This window comes from Ictidomys tridecemlineatus, chromosome 2 (assembly GCF_052094955.1).
Source record: "Ictidomys tridecemlineatus isolate mIctTri1 chromosome 2, mIctTri1.hap1, whole genome shotgun sequence".
Taxonomy (NCBI): Eukaryota; Metazoa; Chordata; class Mammalia; order Rodentia; family Sciuridae; genus Ictidomys; species Ictidomys tridecemlineatus.
The window spans coordinates 206,829,619-206,845,018 of NC_135478.1; positions in this window are offsets into that span (position 1 = coordinate 206,829,619).

Consider the following 15,400-nt stretch of genomic DNA (forward strand, 5'->3'; position numbering starts at 1 on the left):
TTTCAGGCTTAAAACGAAGGACCTTGGGAATAAGGAACGTTGAATTGTGGCAAGAGGGAGGGAGATGTTTATTGGCCATGTCGCTAATAATTACCTGACACGTATTGACTGCTTGCTATCTGCCAGGCACATGTTCACTATGAAGTTTAATATGTAGCCTTATTATTTTCTGACTCATCCTTATCCTGAAAATCAGATGTATTAACTGGGCCAGGGACCCGTTTCAAAAAGGGGACAACACAGCTTCTTCTACCAGAAGAATTTTCCTGGTCTTTCACTCTAAAAAGATCAGGAACATTGTATAAATACCTCCAATCCTTCATGGTGATCCTGGTGGCACACACCTATAATCCCAGAGGCTGAGGCAAGAGGATGGAGAGTTCCAAGCCAGCCTCAGAAAAAGTGAGGCCCTAAGCAACTCAGTGAGACCCTGTTTCTAAATAAGACACAAAACAGGATGGGGATGTGGCTCATTGGCTGACTGCCCCTGAGTTCTATCCCTGGTTACCCACCCCCCACACACACAAAAAGGAAATAAGTTCATGGTAATTAGATATTCCAAACTGCCATAGATAAAGCACTTCATGGAGGGCATAAAGTAAGGATTAACAATGTTCTAGAACCCAGATGAGAAATTAAACCTCCAGAGTCTTCTCACTCCATGCCAGGAAATTGATAAATCAATCAGATAAATAAATGAGCATAAAAATTCCAGAAATATTATTGAACATCTGTGTCTACTTTCTAATTAATAGAAAGAAACAGTGACCAAGGGCGATCACCAATAAAAATTATTAGGCAAATGGATTGTAGCTTTGAAAATAAAAATCACACTGTCATAGCTCTAAGGAGATGGAGTGGACAGCTTTCTGGATTATCCCACCCAACTCACAATGATTCTTCTTTAGAAATAAGTCCCCCAACCTCCAAGCCATAGGGGTGAATGGCAAAGAGTCACATTTGTTCAATAAAATCTGGTCCCCTAAGACTAATTGGTTCAGGCTAGGGCACTGTATTTGTTTCCTAAGGCTGCCATAACAAAGTTCCATAAACCAGGTGGCTTAAAACAGAAACATATTGCCTCCCAGTTTTGGAGACCAGAAGTCTGAAATCAAGGTGTTGGCAGGTCATGCTCCCTCTGAAGCCTCAAAGGAAGCATCCTCCTTTGCCTTATGCAGGTTCTGGTGGCCTTAGGCATTCCTTGGATGGTGGCAGTGTAACTGTGAACTCTCTTCACGTTCATATGCGATCTTTCTCTTCTTATATGGGCCCCTGTCATTGGGATAAAAGCCCACCCTACTCCAGTATGTCTTCATCATATCTGATTACATCTGCAGCAACACTATCTCCAAATAAGGTTACATTCTGAGTTGGTGGGGGGTGTTAGGGTTTTGTTTTTTGGTTTTTTTTTTTTGTTTTTTTTTTGTCTTTTTAGGGAGAACACAATTCAACCCATAACAGGCATGTAGCCTATTGTGCCCAAGTTCCTTCCCTGGGACTTTGGAATTGAAAATAAGATTTTATTCACCATAGGAAACTGAAGTTCAGCCCTCTTTGACTTCATGAATAGCAAAAAAGACCAATTTACAGAAAGAGAAGAATGAAACAGTGGAGGTGAGGTAGGGAGGTGGGATTCAAAGAGACAGAGGAAGAATCCTCCAGGAAGCAGTTTTCCTATGTGGTCCTGAACCTTTTCTGCTGTTCCAGTGCTTTCCTGCCATGGCCTCCCTAAGATACCCCGTGTGCTCACACAGTAAGCCTGTTTTGTTTGCCTAAAGAGGCTCAACTTGGTTTCTTTTACTTATAAGCAAAGATAGTAGAAAAGCCAGAATCAGAGTAATATGCTGCATTTGTTTTCTGTTGATGCTATAAAAGATTTGGTTGCATAAGACAACCAAATATACAGTTCTAGAAGTCAGAAGTCTGATAAGGGTCTTACTGGGTAAAAATCGAGGTGTTGACAGGGCTGCATTTCTTTCTGGGGGTTGCAGGAGAGAATCTGTTGCCTTGTGTTTCAAATTTCTTGAGGTTACCTGCATTCCTTCGTTGGTGGTCCCCTTCCTCCATATTTGAAGTCAGCAGTGGCGGGCCAAGTCCTTCTCACAATACCATCTTCCTGGTTCTCTGCAGCTAGGAAAGGTTTTCCCACTGTTTAGGACTCATGTGGTTACACTGGGGCCATCTGTATAACTAGGCCACTTTCCCCACCTCAAGGTAATGGTGGTGGTGGTGGTTTTGCAGCACTAGGGATTGAAAGCAGAAATGCTCTATCTCTGAGTTACATCCCCAGCTCTTTTTTAAAAATTTGAGACCCGGGGCCTGGGGATGTGGCTCAAGGGGTAACTCGCTCCCCTGGCATGCGCATGGTGCTTCGTTCCATCCTCAGCACCACATACAAAGAAAGATGTTGTGTCTGCTGAAAACTAAAAAATAAATATTAAAAAAAAAAATTTGAGACACGGGCACGGGTGCCCTAAGTTACCAAGGTTGACCTTGAATTTTCAATCCTCCTGCCTCAGCCTCCTGAGTTAGTGGGATTATAGCCCCACTAGGTTCAATGTTTGGTTGGTTTATTTGGTACTGGGTATTGAGCCCAGGAGTGAGATATACCCCCAGTTACTTATTTATTTATTTAAGGCAGGGTCTCACTATGTTGCTCAGGCTGGCCTGAAACTTGCTATCCTCCTGCCTCAGTTTCCCAAATTGCTGGGATTACAGGTATGTGCACCATGTTTCAAGTTTCATAATTTAATCACGTCTATCTGCAAAGTCCCTTTTATCATTTGAAGTAACATGATCTCAGGTTCTGAGGATTAGGATGTAGAAATCTTTCAAACTCATTATTTTGTCAGCCACAAATGTACAATAAAATATATCATGACCATTCATAGTAAGATAGAGGGCTGCAAATTTAATGGTCTTTGTTTCTTTTCCTTCAAAATTGCGTCACTTCATTGGAACAACTCATGCTGAAGCCTTGGCCTGCTGAAGTTCTTTTTGAGGAACACAGGGTCAACTCTGTTAGATTCAAGGAACTTTATTTAGCTGCCTTCTCAGAGCTGAAGTTTTAACCATCCCGGAAAGACACTAAATGAAGACATACTCCCGAAAGACCCAGTGGCAGCCAGGGAGGAGTGAACTAATGGGATGAAACATGTATTCCCCAACAAAGAATTGCATTTACTGAAATGTAATTGCCAAAAAAAGGGGGGGGCAATTTTAAAAGAAATTTAGATCTCTTCTGAACTGAGAGTCTGGGATAGATTTTTTTGGGGGGAGGGGGGATACTGGGGATTTAACCTAGGGGCACTTTACCACTGAGCCATATCCTCAGCCCTTTTTGTTTTGTATTTTGAGACAGGGTATCACTGAGTTGCTGAGGCCTTGCTAATAGCTGAGGCTGGCTTCAAACTTTCTATCCTCCTGCCTCAGCCTCCCAAGTTGCTGGGATGGGGTAGATATCTTGATAAAGGTTTTTGTTTCTATCAGCGTCTGTAAAGTTTAAATGAAACAGACACCTACAGGAAACAAAGTAAACCTTTGCATTCTCTCAACAAATGCAATGTGTCAGGTGACATTTTTACACTGAGAGAGAATATACCAAGTTCCTGCCCTCCCAAGTTCACACTGCCTAGAGAAGACAGATTTATACAACTATGCTATGTCGGATACATTATGTGTACTATAAAGTCAGCTAGAGATGTAGGCTATGAACAAAAAGCCAAAAGAGTATGGAGTGTTATTCTGAATGAGGCATTTCCTAAAAATGCTTTTTTTTAAAAGAAAATTATTATTATTATTATTATTATTATTATTATTACTTAGTACCAGAGATTGAATTCAGGGACACTCAACCACTGAGCCACATCCCCAGCCCTATTTTGTATTTTATTTAGAGACAGGGTCTTACTGAGTTGCTTAGTACCTCACTTTTGCAGAGGCTGGCTTTGAAATCGTGATCCGTCCACCTCAGCCTCTTGAGCCACTGGGATTCCAGGTGTGTGCCACTGTGCCTGGCCATTTTTTATTTTGAAATTACTATAGACTTACAGGGGGGCTGCAAAGAAATACCCAGAAAAGGTCCCACAAACCTTTCCCTATTCTCTCCTATTGATAGCATCTTATACAATTATAGTACAAAGACCAAAATCAAGGAATTCACCTGGGTAAAATACACAGAGCTTATTCATATTTTACCAATTATACATGCATTTATTTGCATATGAGTGCATGGCTTTATGTAATTTTTTCACGTGGGAATGCTTGCATAATTACCCACTACAATCAAGGTACTCAACTGTGTAAGTAAATTATATCTCCATACAACTGTTTAAAAAATATATACTCAGGTTGGAGATGTAGCTCAGTGGGAGAGCACTTGCCTAGCATGCACGAGGCCCTGGATTCGATCCCCAGCACTACAAAAAAAATCCCACAAAAAACAATAATCAAAAAACTCAACAGTGCCATTATCACAAGATACACTGGTGTTACCACTCTATGACCACACCCACCCCTCGCCGCCATCACTAACCTCCGGCAACCACTAATCTGTTCTTCATCTCTATAATTATGTTATTTCACGAATATTACAGAGATGGAATCATGAAGTAGGTATCCCTTTTTTACCAAGCTTTTTTTTTTTTTTCAGTCTAGCATAATTCCTTTGAGATTCATCCAAGTTGTTACGTGTATCAATAGTGAGTACCTTTTTATCTCTGAGTAGTATTCCATGATATGGATGAGCCATAGTTTGTTTAACCACTCACCCATTAAAGGATATTTGGTTAGTTTCCAGTTTGGAGCTATTACAAATAAAACTACTATGAACATTTGTGTACAAGTTCCTGCGTGAAAATAAATCTTCATTTCTCTTGGATAAATGCCCAGGAGTGTGATTGCTGGGTCATATGGTAAGCGTATGTATGTTTGTTTTTTTGTGATTTTTTTTTCCAGAAACTGACAAACTCTTTTCCAGAGTGGCTGCATCATTTTATGTTCCGCAGCAAGGCTTGAGTGATCCAGTTTCTCTGCAGCCTTGCCAGCATTTGGGATTCATCACTAACGTGTATGTGTGTGTGTGTGTGTGCGTGTGTGTGTGTTTTGCTGGAGATCCAAGCCAGGGCATATGCATGCTAAGCACGCACTTTACCACTGAGCTATACCCTCAACCCAATTTTAGCCATTTTAATAAGTATATGGTGTTATCTCATTGTGGCTTTATTTGCATTTCTTTAATGGTTAACTGCATAGGATATCTTCTTATGTGTTTATTTGACATTTATATATTCTCCTTTTCCTTTTTTTCTTCTTCCTTCCTGACTTTCTTTCTTTCCCTTTTAAAGATGGGACCTCACTTTATTGCCCAGGCTGGTCTCAAACTCATAGGCTCAAGTGATTCTCCCACCTGAGCCTCCCAAGTAGCTGGGACTATAGGCACACACTATTCTCTTTGATGAGATGTCTGTGCTTGTCTTTTGCCCATTTTCTAATTGCATTGTTTGGTTTTTTTAATGCTGTCTTGCGAGATACAGACACACACACACACACACACACACACACACACACCAAATACAAAGCCTTTTTTGAACATACAATTTGCAAATATCTTCTCCCAATATACTATTTATCTTTTTTAAAATTAATTTGTGTAGGGGTGGGGGGGTATGGAGATTAGACCCAAGTCCTCACACATGCTAGCAACTGCTCTACCACTGGTCTACAAAACCAGCTCTCCTTTCATTATTTTTCAGAGCAAAAGTTTTTTTAATTCTGATGTTGTCCAACACATCAATACATCAATATTCTCTCTTCTATTTGGTGCTTTTGGTGTCATGTCTAAGAATCTCTGACTAGTATAAGTTTTGATGATTTCTTCCTATGTTGTTTTCTAAGATTTTTATAGTTTTAAATTTGCATTTACATCCATGATTTGTTTTGAGTTAGTTTTTATTTAAGGTATGAGGTTCAGGTTGAGTTTCTTTTTCTTTTTCCCCATCACTATTTATTGAAAAAAATTGCCCTCCCTCTTTTTTGGATTTTTAAAAAAATATTTATTTTTCATTTGTAGTTGGACACAATATCTTTATTTCATTTATTTATTTTTATATAATGCTGAGGATCGAACCCAGGGCCTCTCACATGCTAGGCAAATGCTCTACCGCTGAGCCACAATCCCAGCCTTTTTTTAGATTTTTTATTTGTTCTAATTAGTTATACTTGACAGAAGAATGCATTTTGACACATTATACATAAATGGAGTATCACTTCTCATTCTTCTGGTTGTACATGAAGTAGAATCATACTGGTTGTGTAATCATATATGTACATAGGGTAATAATGTCCAATTAATTCTACTATCCTTCCTACCTTCATTCCCCCTTCCCTCCCTTTACTCTCTTCTGCCTAGTCCAAAGTACTTCTAATTTTCCAGAGCCCTGCTACCCCCACTTATTTTGAATTAGCATCTGAGTATCAGAGAAAACATTCAGCCTATGGTTTTTTGGGATTGGCTTATTTCACTTAGCATGTTATTCTCCAGCTCCATCCATTTACCTGCAAATGCCATAATTTTATTCTTCTTTAGGGCAGAGTAATATTTCATTGCATATATATATATATATATATATATATATATATATGGCACATTTTCTTTATTCACTCATCTATTGAAGGGCATCTAGGTTGGTTTCATAGTTTGGCTATTGTAAATTGAGCTTCTATAAACATTGATGTGGCTGTGCCACTGTAGTATGCTGATTTTAAGTCCTGTGGGTGTAAATTGAGGAGCAGGATAGCTGGGTCATATGGTGGTTCCATTCCAAGTTTTCTAAGGAATCGCCATACTGTTTTCCATAATGGTTGCATCAATTTGCAGTCCCACTAGCAGTGTATGAGTGAACATTTTTCCCCCACATCCCTCACCAACATTTATTGTTGCCTGCATTCTTAATAATTGCCATTTTGACTGGAGTGAGATTAAAATCTTAGAGTAGTTTTGATTTGCATTTCTCTAATTACTATGGATGTTGAACATTTTTTTCATATATTTATTTATCAATTGTATTTCTTCTGTGAAGTGTCTGTTCAGTTCCTTAGCCCATTTATTGATTGGGTTATTTGATTTTTGGTGTTAAGTTTTTTGAGTTCTTTTTATATGCTGGAGATTAATGCTCTATTTGAGGTGCATGTGATAAAGATTTTCTCCCATTCTGTAGACCCCTTCTTCGTGTTATTGATTGTTTCCTTTGCTGAGAAGAAGCTTTTTAGTTTGAATCCATCCATTTATTGATTCTTGCTTTTACTTCTTGCACTTTAGGAATCTTGTTAAGGAAGTCTTTTCCTAGATCAACATGGCAAAGATTTGGGCCTACTTTTTCTTCTATTAGGTGCAGGAGCTCTGTTCTAGAACCTAACTCTTTGATCCACTTTCAGCTGAGTTTTGTGAAGGATGAGAGATAGGGGTTTAATTTCATTTTATTACATATGGATTTACAGTTTTTCCAGCATCATTTGTTGAAGAGTCTATCTTTTCTCCAATGAACGTTTTTGGTGCCTTTGTCTAGTATGAGATAATTATATTTATGAGGGTTTGTCTTTGTGTCTTCTATTCTGAACCATTTGTCTACATGTCTGTTTCATGCCAATACCATGCTGTTTTTGTTACTATTGCTCTGTAGTGTAATTTAAGGTCTAGTATTGTGATGCCTCCTGCTTCACTAGTCTTGCTAATGATTGTTTTGGCTATTTTTGGTCTCTTATTTTTCCAATTATACTGGGATTATACGTCAGTGGTAGACTGCTTGCCTCCCACATGTGAGGCACTGGGTTTGATCCTCAGCACTAATAAAAATAAATAAAGTGTATTGTGTTCATCTACAACTAAAAAAATTAAATAACTGGGCATATTTGTGGGGCTATTTCTGGGTTCTGTATTTTGTTTCATGACGTCTCCGAGTACCACACTGTCTTGATTACTGTAGCTACATGGTCAGCTTTAATATTGGAAAATGAGAAATTATTTTTCCCACTTTATTCTTTTTTAAAAATTGCCTTAGCTATTCTAAGGCCATTCTTTTTCCATATACATTTTAGAATGCACTTTCAATGTCTACAGAAAAACTTGCTGGAATTTTTTAAAATCAAGAACGCTACTTATGAAAACTTGTTTATAAGAATATTATACATACCTGCTCATACATACCTTGATGTTTTGTAACAAATCTAAATAGTTTCTCACCTCGTACGACTTTTTTTTTTTTGGATTATTTATTTACTTATTTTTCAGTATTGGGCACTCTATCACTGAGCTGCATCCCTAAACCTTTATATATTTTATTTTACTTTTTAATAATTTTTTATTTATATTGACAGCAGAATGCATTACAATTCTTATTCCACATATAGAGCACAATTTTTCATATTTTATTTTGAGACAGGTCTCACTAAATTGCCTAAGCCTTGAACTTGAAATCCTCTTGCCTCTGCCGCCTATCTCAGTAGCTGGTATTACAAATGTGTACCCCTTTCCTGGCTACAGACTCTGCTTTTCTAAAAATTGTCTCTGTCATAAATACTCACCAGAGCTATAATTCATCCTCCTGAGCATCTTGGTTCTGTTGGGGACAGTTATTTGTTTGAGGAACAATTAATAACAACCAGAACAAAAGGATATTAGTTTTGCCAGATTTTCATTTCTGTGACAAAATACCTGAGAAAAACAACTTAAAGGAGAAAGGATTTATTTTGGCTCAGAGTTTCAGAATTTTCAGTCTATGGTCACTTGGCTCCATATTTTCTAGGCTGGAGTGAGGGAGAACATCATGGTGGGGAGCAGGTGGTAGAAGAAAGCTATTTACCTCATGGCAGCTAGAATCAGGGAGTGAGAAGAGCTGGGGACAGAATATAGTCCCCAAAATACCACCTCCAAGGACCCACTCCCTTCAGTTAGCTCCCACCTCCTACAGTTTCCACAACTTCCTAATACTTCATTTATCTATGAATCCATCAATGGTTTAATCCATTGATGAGGTTTCAGGCCCCATCATCCAATCATTTCCCCAAAGCCCCACCTTCAAACACTGCTGCTGAACATTCAGGGGACATTCTGGATCTAAACCATAACAGCCATTAACACTGGTATTAACATTTCAGTTCAGTGGAGAATTGGTGCAAATTCTACTTATTCTCCAGCCAGTGGAGCTAAGACTGCTGAAGCCAGATGGCAGGTTGAGAAGCGGGACTCATACTAGATCTGCTGTGGAAATCCTGCCATCACCACTCCATAACCAGGCCCAGAGATGCAGAGTTCAACAGTCCTTGTAGCTGTCAGATCCTTGCTGAGATTCTGAGAGGTTAGGAAACCAAGTTTGGGAAAATTTACATTTTTTACTACACTGAATCTTCCAATCCATGAACACAGTATGTCTCTCCAAGGATTTAGATTGCTTTGTATTTCTTTTATCCATATTTAACATTTTTCATCATAGAGATCGTGTGTGTGTGTGTGTGTGTGTGTGTGTGTGTGTGTGTGTGAGAGAGAGAGAGAGAGAGAGAGAGAGAGAGAGACTATAGATGGAACTCACAGGTGCTCTATCTCTGAGCTATATCCTTAGCCCTTTTTAAATTTATTTTGAGACAGGGTCTTGCTAAGTCACCCAGGCTGGCTTTGAACCTTCGATCCTCCTGTCTCAGCCTCCCAAATTGCTGGGATCACTGTGGGCCAACGTACCAGACTTGTTAGATTTGTATTTGTAAGGAATGCCTTCTAGAGGAAGGCTGTTTGAATGGCCCTCAGGGAAGTGAGAAGATAAGAGTAAGCATGAGTGCAAAGGTCTTGAGATGGGGACTTGTAAGAACCAGAAGAACTGCACATGTGAGAGGGTGTGAGCTCAAAGAGTGGCAGCAAATGAGATCCAGATGGTTAGCAGGGGTCAGCAGCACCTTGGTGGAGTTCCAGTGAGAAAGTGGAACTTTACTCCAAGTGTGATGAGATGATGCCACAAGAGAGTTTTGAGCACAAGAATGATATGACCTGACATATTTTCTCTTTCTGGTCCTGGGGATTGAGCCACTACATTCCCAGCTCTTTTTTTTTTTTTTTTTTTTAAAGACAGTTTTGCCTTAGTCTCCCAAGTCACTGGGGATTACAGGTATGCACCACCACGCCCAGTAATCTGTGACTCAGGTGCCAGATGATAATAGCTCAGATGATTGTGGCATCTTTGGAGGGGAGGAGGATCAGTTAGAATTCAAGCATATCCTAAAGTGAGTCTATTAGGATTTGCTGATGATTGGGTGTAGGATGTTAGAGAAAGAGAAGTCAAGGATGATGCCAAGATTTTTGGCTTGTGCATCTGGATGCTGAGAAGGGGGGCCACAGGGGAGGAGTGTGTGTGTGTGTGTGTTTTGGTTTGGTTTTGGGCAGTTCAAATAATCAAATTCAGGGACTTGCATGCTAGGCAAGTGCTCTACCACTGAGCTGTATCCCCCACCTGAGAACTTCATTATAAAAAAAGAATTGTCACTACCCAGAAAAGTCTTGAAACCCAATATCAAAGTGTGTTGTCACAGACTGGGATGGGTTAAGATTACTCTTTCCCCAACCAGGCACATTTCTAGAATGTTGGTGATTAGCTAGACTTTCAGGAACCACTGAGATGGCACCAGAAGAAGGATGAAAGACATGAAAGAAAGGGGATATGAGTGACAAGCACTTAAGGACCAAGATTTTTCATGTTACTTCATATTACGAGCATTAGCTCATTAGACTTTGTATAGCCAAGTAGTAATATCTTTACTATTTTTTTTCCTTTCAGTTGTGGTGACAATATATGTAGAATTTATTGTTTCAACTGGTTGTAAGTTTACAACCCAGTGGCATTTAAAAAAAAACTTCTGTACCCAATAAACAATAATTCCTTTTTCTGTCTCCCTGCTCCCAATTCTTGAAATCTATATTCTGCTTCTATCTATATGGATTTTCTGATTCTAGGTGCTTTTTGTGTCTATCTTATTTCTAACTAAACATCATATTTTCTTGTTGTATTTCTTCGTATTTCTTGTAGTCCATACAATATCATATATAAAATTTTCATTAATTTTTCTTTCTTTTTTTGTTTGCAGGGGTAGGTGTCCTGGGGATTGAATCCAGGACCATGAGCACAATGAGCAAACACTCTCCTTCTAAGCTACATCCCCAGCCCTAAATATTCTTTATTTTGACAAAATTCAATCTATTTTTCTTTTGACTGCCTATAATTTTGATATCATATCCATGAAATCATTGACAAATCCAATGTCAAGCAGATTTTCCCCAATTTTTAAAAGAGCTTTCTTTATAGTTTTAACTCTTAAATTTAGGTCTTTAATCCATTTTGAGTTAATTTGTGTATATCATGTGTGTTCGTTTGTTTTGAGTCGCTATGAAAATACTCCAGGCTGGGTAAGTTATAAAGAAAAGAGGCTTATATTTTTATTTTATTTTTTATTTTTTGGGGGGCTACCAGGGATTGAACTCAGGGCATTCAGCCACTGAGCCACATCCCCGGCCCTATTTTGTATTTTATTTAGAAACAGGGTCTCACTGAGTTGCTTAGTGCCTCAATTTTGTGAGGCTGGCTTTGAACTTGCCATCCTCCTACCTCAGCCTCCCAAGCTGCTGGAATTACAGGTGTGCACCACCACGCCTAGATGAGAGGCTTATTTTGGCTCACAGTTCTGTCCAAAATTGGGCAGGTGCTTCACACTGCATCATAACATGGTGTCTGGCATCAAATGGTTGAAGAATGTACTAGATGGAGGTGGAGAGGTCACATGATTAGAGGAATCAATTGAGCTCAATGAAGAAACCAAACTGAACTGGCTATATAACAACCTGCTGAAGTGGGGCACAGTGGTGCATACCTATTCAGGAGGCAGGGGCAGAAGGATTGCAAGTTCAAGACCAGCTTGGGCTACTTAGCAAGACTCTGTCTCCAAATTTAAAAACAAAACAAAACAAAAAAGTTTTTAAAGGGTTGGGAATGTACAGTGCTTTCTTTAGTATGCATGAGGCACTACATTTAATCCCTAGTACTGAAAAAACTTTTAAAAATTTCTTTTAGTTGTAGATGGACATAATACCTTTATTTTGTTTATTTATTTTTATGTGGTGCCTCACACATGTTAGGCAAGCACGCTACCTCTGAGCTACAACTCCAACGTTTAGCAACCTGTTCAGTCCAGTCCTGTGAGACCAAATCCAGTCTCAGAAAACTAACCCAATCTCTTAAGAAAAACATTAATCTATTCACAGGGGTTCCCCCCTTATGACCCCAAATACCTCTTAGGATCCCACCATCTCTATACTGTTACACTGAGGAATTAAGCCTCAACATAAGTTGGCAGGGAAAAGCCACATTCAAATCAGAACATCATGTAAAACAAGGTTCCAACTTTGTTCTTTTGCATGTGGACATTCGGTTTTCCCAGAATTATTTGTTGAAAGAAGTTGTATTAAGTTGTATTTGGCACCTTTATTGAAAACCTATTGGCCATATATGTGGGGGTTCATTTCTAGACTTGCTGTTCCGTTCTGTTGTCCTGTGTATTTTCCTCATGATGGTACCAGGTGATTTTGTTTGTTTTTCTTTTTTCTTCTTGGTGGTACTGTGGATTGAAGCCAGAAGTCCTCTACCACTGAGCTATACCCCCAGCTCTTTTTATTTTGAGACAGTGTCTCACTAACTTGCCCAGGCTGTCCTTGAACTTGAGATCCTCTTGCTTTAGCCTCCTGAAGCACAGGAATTACAGGTGTGTGCCACTGTGCCCAGCTGGTACCATAGTATTTTAATTACTCTAGCTTTATAGTACATTTTGAAATTGTAGTCCTACAATTTTATTCTCCTTTTCAAGATTGTTTTGGCTATTGGTGGCCCCTTATAATTCTGCATTAGTTTGAGAATTAACTTTTTTAATTTCTATAAAAGAAGCTTTTGGAATTTTTATAGGGATGATATGGAATCTGTGGTTCAATTTGTGTAGCACTAGCATCTTAACAATGTTAAGTCTTCCTATCTTTTATGTCTTTTCATTGATTTAGGTTTCCTTTAATTTATTTCAGTAATATTTTGTAGTTTTCAGGGTACAAGTCTTCTGCTTTTCATAGTAGATTTATTTTGAAGTATTTAATTCTTTACAGTTGTAAATTAAGTAAGTGTCTTAATTTGTAGGTGCCTAGGAATACAGATGGTAATTTCCCATTTTGGGGAAAGGAAGAAAAAGAGGCTCAGAATGAGTTACTGAGCGGTGCTTGACTGTTAAGCACTGACTCAGAGCTGTAGCTCCAAATCTACCATGTGACCCCTCTGGGCTATTAATCTAGTCCCTTTCCCATTTTCCCCTTTCCTTTTGACTTAGTGTTCTTAGTTGCAAAATATGAGACACTGGAAAAGGAAATAACTGGAGCCCTGCAATAATTATGCTCCAGATTCTGGTGAGTGTGACAACTGAAACATAAGAAGACACTAAGGTCTCAAGGATACCCATAGATATCCCATAGATATTTTCATGTCAATACTCTTTGAAGGGAGAACCCACAGGCAAATAACAAAGAGTCAATAATGAATGTGTGACCTCAAAATGCCAAGATATTTGATGAGAATGACTCAGAAATCAAGAAACTACTTGTAGCAAATCAAGTACTGTACTGCTTTGTCAACATAGGACAGCTTCTCATGGTACTGACAAAGGACTGTGTTATGACATGCAGATAAGGTTAAAACTCTTGAGGCACTGTGCGGGGGTGGTGGTGGCTCTGGCTCAGGAGAGAAACACTTTGCAAGCTACCACCAGGTTGTAGACCAGGAATGTGCCAGGTCACACTGAGAAGTCTCTAACAGACATTGGCAGTCTTGGTGTATCTGAATGAGCTTGTGAGCAAGCTTTGTCAAGGATCCTGAATGCCACTCAGGGGCCACCTGGAAATTCTCCTTTCTACAGTCCTTACTGAACATTCTCCTTCTCCCAAACTACTTTTTGACAGGATTCCTGACACAGGTGCATCTGCTACTAATGGGAATGTGGCCCAGCAGGTGTGGACAGTGCTTTAAGCATTTATCAGTCTGCCTTCCTGCCTCCCTGTTGCTGCACCAGCAGAATTCCCAAAGAGGAACACTAAAGCTCAGTGAATAGGACCACATGTCCATGTGCACGTGTACACACACACACACACACACACACACACACACACACGTTTGTGTGTGTGCAGGTATAACTGAGAGATTAGAATATCTTTTCCCTCCCCCTGAAGGGAAGACCACTTTGGCTGGAAGAAACATCTTAGGATCTTCTCAATTCCTCTCTTCTGTCTCCAATGTAAAGAAGCATGCTATATCACAACTATGTGAATTTTCCTCATACTTCCCAAGAAATCCCAGGCAAGGAATGGTAGAGGCTTCCTACTTGAAAAAGTACCTGCTGATGTTTTTAGGCAGAGATAAGGGGCTGCCTGAGTACATGTGTATTTTCCTCCATAATAAATGGAATATTGAATACTCTATAAGAAAATGGCACAGGGCCTCAAAGCTGCCACAGTAACAACTAGAAAGAAAATAAGCAGAGAACGTTCATAAAGTAAAGCATTAGTGTGATTTCAGGTTGCAAGACAGCTGGTGCAGACGTGGACATATTATGACAGCCATTTTGTTTCTATTACAGAAAAAAGTAACTGAAGTAGGTCATAATGTTTTAAATTATTTTTCCAGTAGGAATATTATGCCCTAATGACACAGTTTATTTCCATATCTTTCATAAATCACTAGTGATTTCCCTCAAAATTTCTCTTGCCTTCAGTATCTTGTCCTTCATACCATCCTCACATCACCTTATTAGTTATGCATGATTAATTTCACTCCCTTGATCAAAAAATTTTCACTGCTTCTTTGTTGCCAATAGAATTAGGCTTTAATATCTCTTTGTATCATGTGAGGCTTCTTACCGATAACTTCTCCTACTTATCTTATCCACTACTATGTCCTGATGGCCAGGCTAGCTATGTTCTGATGGCCAGGCCAGCTATGGTCTGATCTGTGGTCAGAGTTCCCCCCACCCATAAGGTCCAGATCTCCTCCTCTTAGTTATACTTCAATCCTGGGTTCAAACCCTATATCTCCTTCATTTCTACCCACTCATCTATCTGCTCTAAGTTCCTATAACATACTCCCATTTTGGCAGCTAATTGAGTGATTAATAGGTATACTGAATTGAGCTAGATGTTTTGTGGATACAAAGAGAGTAAAAGAAGGTCTTTGCCCTGGAGGAGAAGGTTTTGCCTCTTTGTCCTTGATTCTGTGTATGTTTCTTGAGGGTAAGCTTTGTCTCCATAATAAAATGCAAATTCTCAAGTTCTTCAAGGATGTAA